This window comes from Aulonocara stuartgranti, assembly GCF_965226115.1.
Source record: "Aulonocara stuartgranti genome assembly, chromosome: 9".
Classification (NCBI taxonomy): domain Eukaryota; kingdom Metazoa; phylum Chordata; class Actinopteri; order Cichliformes; family Cichlidae; genus Aulonocara; species Aulonocara stuartgranti.
Window position 1 is genome coordinate 1,291,204 of NC_138960.1, and position 16,970 is coordinate 1,308,173.

The window sequence follows — 16,970 nt, forward strand, 5'->3', positions numbered from 1 at the left end:
ATTCACATTCTTTCTCTCTTACGGCGCCTAAGTGACGGCCTTGGCTCCCTGTTTTATCTCCTCCTGATGAGATGGGGCAGAAAACCTCTCCGGTATGCTCTGTTCTCTTCTAATCAGACAAATAAGGACAAGACTCTCTGAAAACAGTACTTCTTATAACTCAGCAGTATAATGCATCATAAAACAATATCATTTATTCACAATAAATTAGCAGTCTAACGTAATACAAATCAGTTTAATAAATCTAATAGTTATCAACTCTTCAGGGGAATAATGCAAACTAAAACTATATAATAATTTCACAATATGGGTCCTCTGTAGGCTTGTAGGAAAACCCGGACATTTTCATCCATCTCGAAAATCCCTGTGATTGTCATTTATGCTTAGAAATATTTAACCATATATGCTTAGAAGTATATAATCATTTGTAGATTGAAAGAATGTCTCATCCTAGGAGGTCTGTAACAACTCTGTTTAGCATGAAGAGGGGGGTGCGTTCACTCCTCTAGTGTTCTGGCATAGATCACACACCTCCTAGGAGAGGTCGTATCTTCTCTTGTTGATATATGGCATAGCAAACACACGTATATCTGTTTAAGTATAAGAGCCTTTTGTTCAGATGGACCCGCTAGACTCCTGGCACCAGCTTTGGGGAGTTTTCACAGGGTCACATCTTGACCTCACACACACACACACACACACACACACACACACACACACACAAATCACACACACACACACAAATCACTCACACACACACACACACACACACACACACACACACACACACACACACACACACACAAATCACACACACACACACACACACACACACACACACACACACACACAAAGCCAAGGTACTCTTTGTGTGTATGTAAACGTCATATGTTAATGAACCTATGCATATTCATGTAACCTCAATAAAAGAGCAGTGTTACGGGAGAACGGACAAGAGCAACTGGGGTCAAGCGAAGGAACGGCGTTTGTCCGGTTCTCTCCCGTGCACGAGAAACATGAAGAACTTTGCCTACTTCGTGTCTTGCTTGCTGTGTAATTATATTGCCTTCAAGGTTCCAGCGAATAGGTTCAAGCTACGAACCTATCATTAATTGGTCCTTCGAGAGCCGGAGCCCTGGAATCGACATTCACCGAGGGGAGAAGAGACACGCTGAAAGACTGACGTCAGCCAGGAAGTTCCTGTGGATTAACTGTCTGTCTTTTCTCCTCAATGAGTGACGATCGGCGGGATTCGAGGCTATATTACACGCTAAGCAACTCCGAGTAAGTTGAGAGAGCGACTCTATAACCGCAGAACTGGGTTAGTGTCCCGAAAAAGAGGTTTTGGTAAAATCGCCCAAAGGCCCAAGCGTCCGGTGAGTGTCCGGTTTTGAAATCGCCCTGGGTTTGTGTCCCGAGCGTCCCTTCATTGGGTTTTGTCGCGTGACTAGGTTAGTGTCCCACAACTGGGTGAGGGTCCCAGAACTGGGTGAGGGTCCCGAAAGATTGGGTTAGTGTCCCGAGCGGTCCGGTGCGAGTCCGGATTAGGCCTATTTTGTGTTGTTGTTGTTGTTGTTGTGTTTGAGTGTGTTTGTGTGAGTGTGTGCGGGGCAGAACACGTGGTCTGTGACGTCAGCAGCTGTTGTTGTTATCATGGGTTCCTAAGCAACCAAGAGTGAGTCAGAGGGTGACAGACGTTTATGCTGGACTTTGCTCCTGGTAGCACAAAGTATTTAAATAAAAAAAAAAAAAAGAGCGACGGCTCCTTAGCTGCACGGGTTCATGCGAGCACGGTCGCGCGGGTTTCATGTGGACCTGAGCCGTGCGGTTAATCGCAGGCTTATAAATAGAAGAGATTCAAATGTCAGAAGTTTTCAGAAAACACACCAGCCTTGAAGAGCGTGTGGAGAAGGCCAGTCCACATCAGCAGCACTTAAGATATGCTCTGGTGAATGGCTTTCCCCCACCCCTTGCTGACACAAAATGTTTATTCTTTAGCTTGCCCTGATCGACAACAGCCTGTGTGCCAGACCATAGATTTAATTGAGGTGGATAGTTGTTAAAAGTAATCTACATTAAGCTTGTGGTTGCTCAAGTTCAGTACAATGACATATGAGGTGAAGTGATATAATGAAGTGCATAGAGGCACTTGATCTGTGTGAAAGACTGTCGTCTTATTATGAGCCATTGTTGAGATATAGAGCACACCTGTGAAAACAACTAATATGTTGAACCCTGTATGAAACATCTAAAGGTACATGATGGAGAAGCTGAATTGAACATGAAAGTGCAAGACTTTGCCACTGTGTGGGGCAAAGCACGCGACCACTGTGAAGTTGCGTTGCAGTCTCTTCTGAGCTGATGAGCAAGCTACACATCATCAGATCAAGAGCTGTCTGAGAACTCCTCAAAGAGAGGGAAACAGAACTGTGATAACTAGAGTGTGCAGCGTTTCCGTGAGCAGTTTTTCTGCATCTTGACTCATGTGTAGAGTGTTCATAGCATCAGCATTATGTTTTTGTTCATTTGTTTTGTTGGGTGGAAAAATAGTTTAATAAACTGGTGATCATATTTATGGATCACCATGACACATATCATCAGCCATGTGATTTATTTATGCAGATGAAAAAGTGAGTGTGAATGTGTCTGATGTCACAGTGCTTCTGTGCGCTGTGTAAAAGTAATTGCCTTTGATTGTGAGAGCGGTGATTCTGCAGGTCACCAGTTATTTAAAAAAAAAAGAGTGAAGAAGAGACAAAATTTACATTGTAGATGAAAAATAATCATAGGAAAAAGGTTTTGTGTTGATCAGCCAAGAACAACTACAATCTTATTTTCTGCTTTTAAGAAAGGACTGTTCACAAAAACAGAGAGAGAGAGATGTGTGTTGATTAAGCAGTGATGATAATGATGAACATGTCTTAGTTTGTTACTTTCAGGTGAAAAGCAGACCTGAATCAATTTTCCACATGCAGCGGTCGGAAGAAAGTTATAGTTTAACATCATCGGAAACATTCAGGCCAAGTTTCTGGCTAACTTATTTACAGCGCCATGTGTCTCTCAAACTCACAAGCAAGCTCTCACTCCTCCCTGAAGACAAGGAATGCAGCTCCAAAGAGCAATAACATGGCAGATAAAGAGACAGCAGCAAAGTCCTGAGCAAAGAGTCCCAGCAAGCAGCAGCAGTGTGGACAAACAGCATCAGAGAAGAAGAGCAAACCCATCATCCTGACTGATCGGATGAATGGCACTGTGTCTACAACAAGCTGAAACTTCACTATGCATGTGAAGAAAACTTTTGAGAAGAACTGAGGGGACTGTTGGAGTTTGACATTTGCCACCTTTGGAGAAGATGGAAAGAAGAGACAGTGGAACACAGGACAAAGCTGAAGGAGAACTGCCGGCTGATGGACTGTTGAAGTGGGAGAGGACAACAGAGTGAGAGAACAACAGAGTGAGAAGACTAGGTGAGAACACATAGGAATTATTTAATGTGGGAAATCAAAATTTGGGTTAGCAAACCTGGGAAAACAAAACTGACTGCTTAAGTTGGAAAATTGTGAAGGAGTCTGAAACACTGCAAAAAAGAAACATACAAAATCACACACACAAGCAGAACATGCATTAACCCTACTAACACTTCCGAACACAAGAGAGCCTATGAAGATTAGACAACATCTTAAGCATGTGAGTCTGTTTATCATCTTGTCCAAGTCACTTAGTGTAATGCAAAGACCAGTGGACTCATAGCACATTAGTTAAGAAATGATCAAATAATAGTAGAGAAGTGTGTAGGAAAGGCAGCTTAAGAACATGCTCTGCTGGATATGCAGCTCCACAGACATGCATTAAACCTGCCTAATAACACAAACACACATGCAATGAAAATTAGCTTGTTATCTTTCATCAGTGTTAAAATAGTGTAAATTTAGCAGACACTTGTTATCAAATGCTGAATTTATCCAATGCAAAACATTGACTCTCTAGGTTGCAGGACAAGAGTTTAACTTTTGTGGAAAAAAAAAGATTCTGGTTTGACCAACCAGTGATCAGACAATAAATTTAGTTGTTAATATAGTAAATTGGGAGAAGCTTCCTGCTTGATTGATGCAGCACAAGTAATTTACTGTATGAGGGAAATTCTATTTTTGTGATACTATTTTGAACATGCTTTTCTGTTGTCCTGTCATCTTAGTGGGTTAATAGCTGATATGCAAATTAGTTGATCGTTCTTAGATTAAGGAAAGGTGACTGAATTCTAGCACGAGTGAATGGGATGTGTTGGAATTTGTTGTGTGTTGGGTGGAGACTCTAAAACACTATGTTTCCTGTTTTGATGTGCAAGTGAATCCTGTACCCAAATAAACAACTCTGAATACGTCAGAACAAACTTCTTTTGTGAAGTGCATGACAACATGTCACATGTTTTATGATGAAGGGAAAAAGGAAAACTGAATAAAATGGGTGTGTGGCCTAAATGAGTGAAGAGCACAGACCTGGGGATTAAACTCATAGCTAATAAGACATTGGGGTTATGTTGTGTGTTGTGCAGCTGATGGTTGGTTTGGAGTTAATCTAGCTGATGATTTTTCTTTTGTTGTGAAGTTGAGCCTGCCAATTAGTATGATGGTATGATAAACCATGCTAATGGTATGATTTACCCTCCTGAGATGCTTGTGTCATGACTTAACGAGGCCTTTTTATTTTGATACTTTCACAGTGCACTGAAAGTTTTGTTCGATAATCTCTGTTGTTTGAGCAGATCTGCATGATTAGAACAGAAAGCGCTGTACGACACGTCGTCGAGAAATTTGTTACAAGTGAGTTTCTCCACATTAAAATGGGCTCAGGAGAAAGCCACTTATTTGGGACAATTAGAAAGTAAGTTCCTGTCCAAAAAGGATTCAGCGATATAATCCGAACTAAAGTTCTTCTTTTTCTTTTTGAAATGACGTCATTTTGCTGAGAGTGGAAACTAAATGCGGCGATGGGTTCCACTATCAGCAAAGAAAGAATGAATGCATGAATGAATGAGTGAAAGAAAAAAAACTGACTGGTAAAAGCTGACAAAAGCTGAAAAGACTTTACTGATGTAGCACGACTCAAGGTTAACCCCCACCTGACAAAGGTGCAGATGAATCATTGTGTATTTCCTTTTACAGGAGCAGAAAGATGACAGCAACATTCGGGGTTGCGAAATCATTTAACCTTTTAAGTGCCACCTTCTGTGTCGGTGCATCTACCAGGGGTGTTATTCACTACCTTGTGTTGCTCACAGAGGAAACTGTGAGAAAGTGTGTACACACCTGCGCAGCGCTAACATTTGCATTTTCTTTTCTACAGCATTAAAGTTTTTCATGTGACTTGATGATGCGATTTATACCAGGACAACTGGTTGATGTTTTTTCCTACTACATGATTTCTGGGTTTACAGGTTATGAGTGGTGATGCTGCTACACTGTGTTTTTCGGAAAATGTGAAGGTTACTTTGATGATATGAATAACATTCTTTCCACAGCAATGGATGGTTGATTTTATGGTCTTTTTTATGGCACCTCTGGAACCTGTCGACCTGCGTCTGCCCACGGTCAATGTGTATTGCTAATGTTTGTTTTTCTGAGAATGCATGTAGAGGATTCAGCAGAAGCAGACAAGTGACATGAGAAAAACAAATAAGGGATGCAGTGTTTATGGAATAGTTGAAGATGGGCTCATTAGCTGGCCACTTTGAGCCCATAGTAATATATGAGTGGAGTGACTTTGCTTAAGGGAAGTCACCGCTTACATTAATGTTAACTGAGCACATGGGATGATCCATGTCTGAGGCAAATTAGGGTAATAGTTGTAGTTTACTGATTTGAGAAAACCTGCACATGACACTTGTCTTGCTGATGTTGAATGCTTATTGCTCTTATGATACAATTGTTTACAAGTGTGAAGTTTGATTTTACTTCCAGATCTTCTTTTCCAGGCCATGATGGTGTGTATGCAGGCTCCTGGCAGAGCCAGGTGTTAAGCAAACTTAATATGCAAAACACGCTAACATTTTTTATTGCAGGGTTACGGAGCTGCTCTGGCGGAGATGCCCTGATGTTGCCTGGGACATGATTTAGCTAACCTTTTTCTTTAAGACAGGGATCCAGGTTTGATGAGTTGACTCATGGGAGCGTCCATGCGTCAAGAGGTGGGGTCCAGGATTAACATTAAACAATGTTTTCTATTAACATTAAACAATGTTTTTTATTATTGTTGCAGTGATTTGTGTGATTAACAGTTTATTTACAGGTATTAAACCTATGCAAGTGATGCATCCATGTTCAGATGAGGCTTTGATAGCCTATAAGTGAAGTTCACTGAACTAAAGAATGTTGTTTGATGATTGTTGACATGCTCTCCAAATAGAAGTTTTTCCTCCTAGCAAGGAAATACAGGTGCAGCAGTAATCTCCTGAGAAATCTTAAGAGGCCCAGTGAAGAAGCGAGAACCATTCCAGGCACAGCTGACAGCCCAGGCAGTGGTTGAGGTCAAAGGTCAAGCTGGTTGGGGCCCATCATGAGATCAGACTTTGGAGCCACAGCAAGGACCATGAAACGGCGTTGGAATGAGAGCTGTGCCAAGGGGGATTTCCAGAGGCCAACAGAGGAGATTGTGGACAACAGACGGGCACCTGAAGGATGAGGGGAGCGTGCCAAGCTCCATCGACAGCGCAGAGGGAGTCTAAGGATGGCATCATGATTCTGTGAAAAGCACAGGAACCAGAAGCTATGGTGGTGATGACAGCAGTTTCCTATGAACATCACCTAATGCTGTGTCACTGCACTGTGCATACGATGACACTCTGAAGGCTGCTGGGATCATAACAGCAGTAAGATAATTGAACCCAGCACCCTTTTCACAGAGGGGTTTTTCTGCAGAGCGTGGACAGTGGAGGAGTCATGAGTATCCCCCTCGCAGGACGAAGGCCTGAAGTGAGGTAATGGGGGTTGGTAGAGGCCATAAAACTAGAGTGCTGAGAGGTCTGCAGCTTTGGAGATAGCTGAGACCCATGTTGACAAACAACAAAACTAACTGGTATGTTTTAATGTTTATTCTACATACATTTGGACTCTGGTCCTATGGACAGTGATGGAAACAACTGGAAGAGACATTTATGACGCCCTGCAGAACTTAAAACACTCTGCAGAGAGACATGTGATTTGCACACCCGGAGGAAGCACCACCGAGCTGAGCTGTTTTTGAAAATGTTACTTTCTTATTTCAACTATTAAATTAACAATTCATTTGTTTGCTCGTAGGATGCAGGTTGCCATTGGATGAGATCAATGAGGAATGGGATAACTGCTGATACATTTGTTAAACTGTGTACTTTTACAGTAATTTAGGGTGATTTGACATATGCTGTGTATAAAAATGTTTGCATTGAAACTGTCAGACATGAGGTATTCATAACTGGGAGCTTTTCTAGCATAAAGGTCAAAAGGGGGGAATGTTAGGTTTTGTATTGTTGATTGTCATTTATGCTTAGAAATATTTAACCATATATGCTTAGAAGTGTATAATCATTTGTAGATTGAAAGAATGTCTCATCCTAGGAGGTCTGTAACAACTCTGTTTAGCATGAAGAGGGGGGTGCGTTCACTCCTCTAGTGTTCTGGCATAGATCACACACCTCCTAGGAGAGGTCATATCTTCTCTTGTTGATATATGGCATAGCAAACACACGTATATCTGTTTAAGTATAAGAGCCTTTTGTTCAGATGGACCCGCTAGACTCCTAGCACCAGCTTTGGGGAGTCTTCACAGGGTCACATCTTGACCTCACACACACACACACACACACACACACAAATCACTCACACACACACACACACACACACGCACGCACGCACGCACGCACGCACACACACACACACACACACACACACACAAAGCCGAGGTACTCTTTGTGTGTATGTACACGTCATATGTTAATGAACCTATGCATATTCATGTAACCTCAATAAAAGAGCAGTGTTACGGGAGAACGGACGAGAGCAACTGAGGTCAAGTGAAGGAACGGTGTTTGTCCGGTTCTCTCCCGTGCACGAGAAACATGAAGAACTTTGCCTACTTCGTGTCTTGCTTGCTGTGTAATTATATTGCCTTCAACGTTCCAGCGAATAGGTTCAAGCTACGAACCTATCATAATGTTTCTTAGCTTCAAAACTTCAAAACTATTTGCTGTAAATTTCAAGTTGGTTTCCCATCTTTCCTAATTTTCCATTTTTATGAAAAAGACTCACTTAGCTTGCTTCGTTTTAACAAATACTTTTTCCCGTTGTAAACGTTAGATGATTCATTTTGTTCTAAAATTGAAAGAAAAATATTTTCATTTACATTTCCATAGCTTTCATGACACAATAACTCATTTTCTAGATATTTACAAGTTCTAGACTCATTTTGTAGTGGCAGGGGACAAGGGGCCCCTTGGAACTGAAAAGGATGCTGACCCCTGATCTAAGCCATGAGGTCAACACAAAACAAATACAGATAAATTATACACAAAAAAATTGAACGTTTACTTTCAAGAGGCTATAGGTGAAGGTGAATGGCTGTGTAAAAGCAAATATACATCAGACTGACAAAGAAAAGCGTGTTAAAAGATTTTTAATTTTGAAAATTAACTTTTTATGAAAAACTGAACTTACTGATAACACAAACTAGCCATATTGAACACATGTAAGTATAATGAACCAAATAAAACAGAAAAAGGCAGGCAACACTCTATATACTGTGTATAACACAGCATTGGGTTGTAGTTTTTTTCTTTTCAGATGCTCCTGTCACTCCACACACTCATCATAGAACTCCCACACACACGGAGCTCTCATTCTGTATGCAGTGTAATGGGGCGATCGTGGTTCAAGAGTTGGGAGTTCGGCTTGTAATCGGAAGGTTGCCGGTTCGAGCCCTGGCTTGGACAGTCTCGGTCGTTGTGTCTTTGGGCAAGACACTTCACCCGTTGCCTACTGGTGGTGGTCAGAGGGCCCGGTGGCACCAGTGTCCGGCAGCCTCGCCTCTGTCAGTGCGCCCCAGGGTGGCTGTGGCTACAATGTAGCTTGCCATCACCAGTGTGTGAATGTGTGTGTGAATGGGTGGATGACTGGATATGTAAAGCGCTTTGGGTCCTTAGGGACTAGTAAAGCGCTATATAAATACAGGCCGTTTACCATTTTAATGCCCCAAACCATCACTGGTCATCTTTCCATGGAAAGCCATTAACGCACTGCTAATGTGAACGACTTTCCTTGAAGAACCAGGTTGGAGGGAAATTCACTCAATGGAAATTCCTTTTAGTTTGCAAGGTCAGTGTCAATCCACACGATATCTCCAATGTTGTAGCTGTGAGTAACTGTCCCTGCATAGAGCTCAGTTGCAAGACTGGGTTTCAGTGTCTTTCAGAACAGCATTTTGAAATGTGGAGTTGTCACAGAAGGCACAACATAAGCACTGAAAAAATGCATCAAATGCACAGGTAATGAGCACAGAGATTGTCGCCTAATCTAATAGGCTGATGAAGGTTTCCATTTTATTAATAATTCCACTTCACTCTTTTGGCCCCAAAAGATTCATCTGCATGGAGCCATTTGGGACATGAAGAGAGGTAGGAAGTCCTCTTCCTTTTTCTGGGTGGAACAGCTAGGCCCCTCCAGTTCTCAACTGCATCTTCATCAGCCAGAGGAACGTTTGTTGCAGCATCAGATCCCACAAACGGGTGAGCATCCATTTTTGTTGTGTCTTCTGCACTGTGAAATGCAGAAGACACAACTGCACAGTTGTGGTATGATCTACCCTTGCATGTTAGGCAGGCCTCTTCTCTCTCTGAATTTAAAAGTCTTCTTAAAACATATTTATTCACTGAAGCCTTTGGCATTGATTAGAGGGGTTGACTCAATTTGTTAGTTGTTAGTTATTAATAATTTGTTAGTTATTTATTTTATCTTATCTCATTTAAATTTTCTTTACTTATGCTATTAGCATGTACAGCACTTTGTGAACTCTGGTTTTATGTTAAAGTGCTTTATAAATAAAGGTGGTATGGTATGGTAAATCGTCATGGTTCCAGAATTGGCATCTGTGACTTTCTGTGATCCCACTGTTGCCTCATCTTTGGTCTTTTCTTTTGCAGAACATATCCGCATATTTCCCTCGATGAAGGAAAGATGACAAGCAATAAAGCAATTGACACAAACAGGCAAGTTTTCATGTTTAAAAAGGCCATGTTTTATCTTTTTGAACTCAGCTTCAACAGTGACTGAACTTGCTGTGATGCTGGTGCTTTGGAAGAGAGGGACCATTATTCCTGTCCAGAGTGGCAAGTAACTTGCCAGTCTTATTATATGGGGAATAATGTCAAGGAGAAAGTGAATATTATATCTATCCCAGTTTGCTGCAGCAGGTGACCTGCTCTCCTCACATATTTCTGTTACCCACTGTCATAGGTCAGTCTGGATCTTATCAACTCTGAGTCCGCTCTCTCACTTTCCTCTATCTGTTCGTCTGGAATGATGATGAGTCTTGAACAATTTGGGCTTTCAGGTATTTCTTGCATCTTTCTGAAGGAAGAGGTGCTCCAGAACTGTCATCACCTTCTGCATTACTGAGGGCCACAACAGTGATAGCACATAGGAGCTGTTTTGCATGGTCCAGGCATTGAGACTGAAGAAGTTTTGCTAATGACCTGACAAAGAAATCTTTAACACGATGTGTTTTCTTCTTCAGGAAGTCCCACTGGCATATCATCTTAATGCAGCGCGCAACATCAACCCTGATAAAACAAGGGGGAGTTTGGCAGACTGGGTTTCAAGAAGGACATGAAAGCATTCATTAAGGTAGGACTTCAGATCAGGATGAGGAGTGAAAACCTTGACCAGAGCTCCCAGAGTTGTCAGAGAAAAGTCCCTCACAGCTTCCTTTGGCATAGGTGCACCTGCACAAATCCATTATGTCAACCAGTTTGCGATGGCATTAACATCATGCTTTTTTGATAGCATTTGCACCACTGGGACACTGAGGCAATTGTTTTCTCTCAGAATACCTTGATAAAGGAAGATATGGCCAGATTTACCATTTGGTCTCAGCAGTTTTCACACAACTGAACCAGTTGCATCAAAACATACAGTTGGGAGATTTTTTTTCCCACAATGTCTTGTAAACATGCAGCTGAGTTTGACTCTAGTCCAATATCTCGTATGCTACGACTGTGAGGAACACTATATTTTAATAACTGCAGAGATGCAATGAGGTCCATGTCCCCTAATTCCAAGTCCTTTCTCTCTTGTTTGGCATTTCACAGAGTGGCTTGGCTCAGGATCGCCAACATCCATCAGATCTGCTGCCTTCGCTGACCTCCATACAGCTAGTTTCATTCTGCTCGCACACAGCTCTTTAGCGATCTCTTCATGCAGGTTTCCAGACATGAACAGCTTAGAGTGGCCAGTGTGCAAAGAGAGATCTGTATTTCTCATGAAACACTGGAGCACCATTGGACTATTAATTGCTGTCTGTCTGTCACATGACATTTCTAACTGACCATGACACTCCTGACAGTCGCCTCTAATGTCCCGGGTAATTATTGGTGACAGTTGGATGGACCTTTGCTCTGTCTGGATGAAAGTGAATGATGTTAAATATTTTCAAAAGTACAGCAATTACAAATTTGAAAGACAATTAAAAACATCCAGTACACTGGACCAAAGTGCTGTACAGTGTATGTAAATGGGCTAAACACTCAGACTCAAGTCAATAAAATTCACAAATTAAATAGCTCCATCTTAAAAACAAGAAATCCACAAAATATGAATGTGTTGATTGGTGGAGAACATGGAGGGGGGTTGCCCCTGACTGAATATATAGGTGAGAAGTCATCTTTTTTTCTATCCTAATCATAGTGTATCTTTTTATTTAGATACCCCAAAAGCCATTTGTAGACAGGTTTTCTCCTCAAAAAAGGGAATACACAATTTTGAAGCCTGGCACTTGGACTCATATCATTAATGACCTCATATGGAAGAAGATCAAAAATACACGGACACCTGTATATTAACTCAGTAACTAAAACCTCAGTATTTTAAATCTACACTTACCTTGTCCAGAAATCAGATTTTACACACTATTGTAAAAATCCTTCAGACATAGTCATGCCAAATAATACTTTTTTCTGCCAAAATAAATGTGTATTTGATGGAAAAGACTGCTAGCTTGTTCATTTTTCAAAGTGTTCATGGGAGTGTAAAATGTTCAAATGTAGTTTTCAGTAAAAGGATGTTGTATATGAAACCAAGTGGTCAGCGGGGTAATAAAATTTATAAAATGACAACACCACTTAGGGGAATTTCACCCTCAGGAAATAAAATCTTTTGAGAATACAATAGAATAATAAAAAAAGAGGTTTGCACAGTTTCAGGGACGTACACCGAGGCAGGCTGGCTCAAATATTAATAGAATTTCCTTATGGTACGACAATAAGATAATACAACAATTAATAAAAGAGTGCTGAACGTAGGGTCGTCTGTAACAGTGTCCTAAATTACAATAAAATGATGATCTAACTTACTGGGACTTACCAGTAACCACGGGGCCAAAAGAAAAGCACACAACTAACCAATACAACCTACACACCCAGTGCTGCACAAAAAGAAGTGTGGAAAACGACCCCCCACCTGAGGTCCCAGGGCTGCTGGCAAGTCCTCTGCTCTAGAACATAAAAGCATAAAAAAAACACGTTACAAAGAATAAACAGGGACATCGAATATCAGGCTCTATATATATAATAAAAAAAATAAAAGAAAACAACTGAGAACTTTAATAAAACACACATACACACACAAAGCGCAGACTGGAAATACTCGCACTCCTTGAGACACTGAGGAGTCCTGATGGAGGTGAGTTTGAAGTGTTCAACACAGGGCATGCCGCTACATTCTCCCCGACCTCCTGAGAGGGAGATGGCCACCAAAACAACCGTTGTAAAAAGGTGATTGTTCGATTCTTACCCGGATGGCAGGCGAACCTTGCAGTGTGTCCCCAGTGGATAACCTTTCTCCTGGCTGCCAAGGGAACATACATTCTGCCTCTGTTCCGGGGTCGGGCTCTTGTTGCTGGGCAACCTGGACCACTTTTTTAATCTCCCAGGTGAGGGTCCCCATAATGCAGGAGGCAGGCAGAATGGGCCTCTCTTTCTCCTCAGGGTCAGTGTCTGGCGCGGACTGGCGTGACAAGGCGTCCGGTTTCTGTTCCGGGACCCGGGTCTGTAGGGTTATGGTAAGGTTAAACCGTGCAAAAAACAATGCCCATCTGGCTTGTCAGGCATTCAGGAGGTAGGCAAGGTTCTTGTGGTCTGTCCAAACAACAACAGGATGTTCGCTCCCCTCCAGCCAGTGCCATCACTCCACCAGCACCAGCTTGATGGAAAGAAGCTCCCGGTCGCCCACATTGTAATTCCTTTCGGCCTTAGAAAGACGACGGGAGAAAAAGGCAAAGGGGTATAATTTACCTTCTATGCACTGAGAGAGGACTGCCCCAACTCCCAAATTAGAAGTATCCACTTCCACCACGAATGGTAGGGCGAGGTGACAATGGGGGCCGAAGTGAAAAGGTGTTTGAGAAAGTCAAATGCTTGTTGAGCTACTGGAGACCACAGGAAAGGCTGTTTGGGTGATGTGAGTTGTGTGAGAGGCAATGCAACCTTACTGAAGTCCCGGATGAATCGTCTGTAAAAGTTGGCAACATGTTGACCTTGGTCAACATGTTTTTTCCCTACAAATTAATACACTGTCACAGACCAGTAATTCATATTCATCATTTATTACAATTCTGCAAACTTTTATGATTTTACCAGGTTTCCTAATATGGACCTCACATTCTTGTTAACACTCCATGGCACAAATACTCTTCCCTTTAGGCTCTGTGTGTATGTGTGTCTGTGTATCAATATTTCTCCTATGTTTAAGTATTACTCCTCAATCATAGTATTGAAATCAAGCCATTTCTTCTCTCGTCATATCTCCGCGACGGATATACAAAGAGCTATGTAAATCGCAGTCAAAGTACACCAAAGTCAGCTGATTCACCCAGTGCAAGAATTATGCTTCTAACCCACCTAGTTTTTGAGTTACACGACGTTTTGTAACTCCAAACGGCGTTTTTCGCCTCTCACCGCGATCTAATTCTGACTCCTCATCAGCCTTTTTTTCAAAGTGCCCGCCCCCTTAGAGGTGGCGCGATTGGTAATGACACGGCTCTTCAGACCAAAGGTCGTGGGTTCGATTCCACCTTGGCCCACATGTTTTTTTTTAACTACAAATTTATACACTATCACAGACCGGTAATTCATATTGATAATTTATTACAATTCTGCAAACTTTTATGATTTTACCAGCTTTTCTAATATGGACCTCACATTCTTGTTAACACTCCAATGCACAAATACTCTTCCCTTTAGGCTCTGTGTATGTGTGTGTGTGTATCAATATTTCTCCCATTTTAAAGTATTACTCCTCCATAATTGTATTTCTGTTAAATCAAAGTACTTTTACTACATCTTAGTACTTCTGCTCAATCATAGTATTTTTGACAAATCATGATTTTTGTGCCAAATCATAACATTTGTGTTATGTTAAAGTATTACTACTAATTGGAGGAATTTCTGTCATGTTACAGTATATGTGCTAAATATAGTATTTCAGCCAAATCATACTATTTCTACTATATTATATTTTTCTTTCTAAATACAGCATTTCTGCTATGTTGTACTATTTTTCTAAATCATAGTGTTTATGTAATGTTTAAGTATTTTTGGCTAAATATATTCTTTCTGCTATCTTATACTATTTCTCCGAAATTCTTGTATTTTTGAGAAGTTATCAAGTTTCTGGTAAGTTACAATATTTCTGCTAAGTTCTGCTATGCTATTGTATTTCTGCCAAGTATTATGTTTCCTCTAAGATATTGCAGTTCTGCTAAGTTATTCCATTTTAGCAAAGTTCCTTTGCTTCTGCAAAGTTTTTACAATTTCTGCAACTTTTCAGCTTTTTCAGCTACTTTTTGCATGCAGCTTCAGCTTTAAGCATCCACACTGCATTTTCGCAGGAAATGCAATTTTTCTAGTTATTATTGTGTGGATGCTTTAAGCATCCACACTATTGAGTTCCTGTTTCTCTTTATTCTTTATTGTGTGGATGCTTAAGCATCCACACTATTGAGTTCCTGTTTCTCTTTATTCTTCAGTCGATTTTCACCATTCAAATTTTAAACTATTCTGCTATTTCTGCTAATTTACGCTATATCTTTTGGTATTTTTCACTATTATACTTTTTAAAATATTAAGCTTTTTTCCTTTAATTTCTCCCATTGAAATGAATGGGAAACTTCAGCAATTCTGCTAAAATTTGCTTGTTTTTGAAACTTAACTACTTCCTCATATTTTCACCTAGAACAACCATTCAAACTTTAAAATGTTCTCAAATTATTGGGCTATTCAGGTATAAATCAGCTTTTTCAAATCTTTTACCTTTTTACTTTTATGCCTCTTAAAGTTTTGAGTTGCAAAATTGTGATTTTTCACAAAATACATGCGTTGTTATGGTTGCTATGCTCTTGGCTTCCAGTGTGACACTGAAGCTTTTGCAGTCTTCTCTTCATGTCCGAACAACATTTTGCTACTTGCTCAATTTTCACTCAACTTCCACAAATTATACATCAAAACGTAGGTATTTTTGCTGGCTTTCAGGAAATGTCACTATCATTGTTGTGGGATTTATAGAATTTTCGCAAATCTCCTCAGACCAACACAATATCAGAAAACTCTCCATATAAAGTGAATGGAGAGTTTGTTCAAAATCACCGCTGGATTTCTGTAATGAGAGGCATATTCGAATCGTCATATCTCCTTAACGAAGCAAAGTTAAGACATGAGGCTTGTCCCGGCATATCTTCAGACACCCCTGACGCTCACAATTCAAGAATTTCTTTCTCACCTATTACCGTTCTGAAATGAGTTGGACTTGTTTGAGGGTAGGAAATTTGTCCTTCGCTCAGATTTCTTCAGATTTCAAACCCTGGAAATGAACCACTTTTTTCTCTCGTCATAACTTTTTTTTGGATTTCCACAGAGACCTGAAAATTTCTATGACTGTTCACCAAAGCCTGCTGTCTCTTACGGTGAAAGAATGATATCGATACTCCAAACAGATTTCAAGTTACAAAGCGTTGTTTGAGGGCAAGTCAAGGCAGTTTTTGCTTCGCTCTACTCAGTTATGGTGCATTAGAAGTCAAATATCTTTAATAATTCATATTTTAATGATAAATTGTAAACACTGGAAGATTCCCCCATCTCTTCTGAACAAAACGGTGTAAGAATGACCGGTCTAGCCCCTACGGTTAGGAAATTATGGTCATTTGTTTGAGGGGAGTCGTCACTATGAGAAATAGACTGCAATAATCCTGTGCCTCTCTGTGCTGCGTGTGTAAACAGAGGCACCTATTTTGGCGGGAAAACGTAAACAGCCACTCTGATTGGTGGATTCAAATTCAGCACCTCTCTCCCTCTGTGTGTGTGTGTGTGTGTGTGTTTAGTGGGAGAGAGAGAACCCTACCCATATTTGGCAGCATGTCATTGTAGGATTTAAATTGAACATAGTTAGACTGGTTGACTGGATTAGAGCCTGTGTTTGTGTGTCCCTCTCTGCATTTCTGTTTCAATAAGTTATTACTATTCTGCTAAATCATACTATTTCTGGTACTTTTCGGTACTTGTGCTAAATACAGTATTTCTGCTAAATTATAGTATTTCTGCTTTATTATACTATTTGTGCTAAAAGATAGTATTTCTACTAAATGTAGTATTTCTGCTTTTTATACTATATGTGCTAAATTATAATATTTCTGCTTTTTATACTATTTGTGCTAAATTATAATATTTCTGCTTTTTA